Genomic DNA, 3,089 nt, shown 5'->3' with positions numbered 1-3,089 from the left:
GAGACTCTAAAACTTGCTCTCCAGCATAGGGATGCTAAAGCAAATGGAAGAAGTGAGGCGGTGTAAGAACTGAACAAAAAAATTCAAAAGAAAAAGCCAAATATTATAATGAAATGTGCAAAGACCTGGAGTTAGAAAACCAAAAGGAAAGAACATGCTCAGTAATTCTTAAGCTAAAGGAACTGAAGAAAAAATTCAAGCCTTTACTTTCAGTATTGAAGGATTCTCTGGGTAAATAATTGAATGATGAAGAAAGCATCAAAAGACAATGGAAGGTGCATATAACTCATCCTGGAAATGACAGCTCTGTCTGTGTTCCGCATTACTAGAAGAAGCCTCATGTGGAGAGTCTCAGGGACGCCACACCAATTTTGGTCTCAATCCAGAACAAAGAGCCAGTGGTGGCTGAGAAAACAGAAGAGATGAAGAAAGACCCAAACTTGTTGTGTCCACCCTTATGAAGCTGAAATACATACCACCTGATGATCTCCAGAATTGTCTGGAATCTTGCATCAAAGAATATTTTGGTCCATCTGTTATTTGGAATTGGTAGGACATCACCCTAGAAGATTGTCATCTGAAGTTTAGTCTCTTGGCACATGTAGCTGATGACTTGGGCCATGCATTACCTAATTCAAAGCTATGTCAAATGTGCAAAGTCAGAGATATTCTTGATTTTTACAAGGTCTCTGTTGAGGATAGAGCTAAATTTGATGATCTTGTTACTAGCATTCTGCATCCCAATTTGAAAATCACATGGGGTTACTGGGCAATTTAGAAAGGGAACACATAGAAATGTCTTTCTCCAGAGATGGAGTCATCAGACCATTTAATACTTTATTTTGTGAAATGCTACCAGATTATTCTCTAAACTCACTTATTCTATGGAATACTGCAACATCTCTTTCTTTTTACCATTGTGAATTGACATATAACAAGAATTTTTTAAAAAAAGAATATTTTGAATATAAGCAGATCAAATTTTCTTTCTCCAGAGGACACTACAATTATTATATGTGTAAGACTGCCACAAATTCAGACATGGCCTTGACCTAATATATGCATGGAATCGTTGTAGAAAGAAAATATTTTAATCTTGTTATGACTAAAATCTAAAAAATAGATTAGCTATTTATAAACAAAACATAAAAAGCTATGTTGCTTATAGAAAGTTATTTCTTTTACTGTTTGCTTTACTGTATGAGTAGAAATAGCAGGAAATGTCACTGTGCTTTCTGTAATTAGCTCTTTTGGAATTAAAGAGATTTCTTAGGGGAAAAAGATGATGGAAGTAATACACAGAGTCACTGTACCAAAAAGAAATGGTTGATGTTCAACCATTTCAAGAGGTAGCATATGATCAAGGGCCAATGATCCTGAAGAAAGAGATCCAAGGTGCACTGAACTCATTGTCAAAGAAGAAGGTACTGGGAATGCATGGAATACAAATTGAAATTTTTCAACAAACTAATGCAGCACTGGAGGCACTCATTCATCTATGCCAAGAAATTTGGAAGAAAACTACCTGATCAACTGATTGGAAGAGATCTGTGTTATGCCTATTCCAAAGAGAGGTGACTCAACAGAATGCAGAAATCATCAGACATTATCATTGATATCCCATGCAAGTGAAATCTTACTAAGGTTAAGACAAAAGTGATTGCAAACATAAATTGACAAGATGTTTCAGAACAGGATGTGGAATGAGAGATGCCATTGTTAATGTCAGATGGATCTTGACTGAGAGCAGAGAATACTAGAACTATGTTTACTTGTGCTTCATTGACTACACAAAGGCTTTTGATTGTGTAGATTATGACAAGCCATGGACAACGTTGTGAACTATGAGTATTCCAGAACACTTAATTGTGCTCATGAGGAATCTGTACATTGACCAAGAGGCAGTTGTTCCAACAGAACAAGGGAACATCGAATGGTTTAAAATGAGAAAAGGTGTGCACCAGGGTTGTATTCTTTCACCATACTTATTCAATCTGTATGCTAAGCAAATACTCAGAGAAACTGTGTTATATGAAGAAAAACATGGCATCAGGATTAGAGGAAGACTCGTTAACAACCTGCGATATGCAGATGATACAACCTTGCTTGCTAAAAGTGAAATACTTAAAATACATACTGATGAAGATCAAAGACCAGAGTCTTCAAAATGGGTTGTACCTCAATGTAAAGAAAACAAAATTCCTCACCACTGGACCGAAAAAATAACATCCATATAAATGGATAAGAGATTGAAGTTGTTAAAGAGTTAATTTTGCTCATGGGAATAGCAGTCAAGAATTCAAATGACATATTACATTAAGGAAGTCTGCTGCACAAGACCTTTAAAAGTGTTGAGCAAAAATGTCAGTTTGAGGACTAAGGTGTGCCTGACCCCAAGCCATGGTATTTTCAATAACCTCATGTGCATGCAGAAGTTGGACAGTGAATAAGGAATACAATAGAAGAATTGATGCATTAGAGTTATGGTGTTGGAGGAGAATACTAAAAGCATCTTGGATTGCCAAAAGAACAAACAAATCTGTGTTGGAAGAAGTACAGCCAGAGTGCTCCTTGGAAGCTAGGATGGCCAAACTTCATCTCTTATACTTCAGACATATTATCAGGAGGGACCAATCTCTAAAGAAGGATATCATGTTTGGTAAAGTGGAGGGTCGCCTAAATAGAGGAAAACCCCCAATGAGATAGATTGGCACACTGACAGCACGGTTGGCATCAGCGGTAACAACAATTGTGAGGTTGGCTCAGGGCCAGGCAGTGTTTAGTTCTGTTTTACATAGAGTCGCTATGAGTCAGTACCAACTCAATGGCACCTAACAACAACCACAGAAGTGTGGACAACATGATGACTGCACTATTGAGTTGACTTTGTGGGTATTTCAATGCTATGCATATATATGACAGAAGTTCATGGAAAAAGTTCATTATCTTTCAATACCATTTTTTGTACAAATTTTTTGAAGCCCCTTCATATAATTCAAAAACAGCTGCAACAGAAGTTCAAGCTGCATCCACAAGAGGATATGTAACAAATGACATCAAGATGGATCTTGGCTGAAAGCAAAGAATAC

The 3,089-nt window shown here is 36.9% G+C and overlaps 1 pseudogene; it reads left to right on the top strand.

Moving 5' to 3' along the window:
- Window positions 1-297: 297 nt before the first annotated feature.
- On the top strand, window positions 298-778 carry LOC102811701 (annotated as a pseudogene).
- The last annotated feature ends 2,311 nt before the right edge of the window (window positions 779-3,089 follow it).

The sequence above is a fragment of the Chrysochloris asiatica genome, unplaced genomic scaffold (genome assembly GCF_000296735.1).
Source record: "Chrysochloris asiatica unplaced genomic scaffold, ChrAsi1.0 scaffold00214, whole genome shotgun sequence".
NCBI classification, from domain to species: domain Eukaryota; kingdom Metazoa; phylum Chordata; class Mammalia; order Afrosoricida; family Chrysochloridae; genus Chrysochloris; species Chrysochloris asiatica.
The sequence above is the reverse complement of the archived record's forward strand: the minus strand, read 5'-3'. Positions and strand labels throughout refer to the sequence as shown.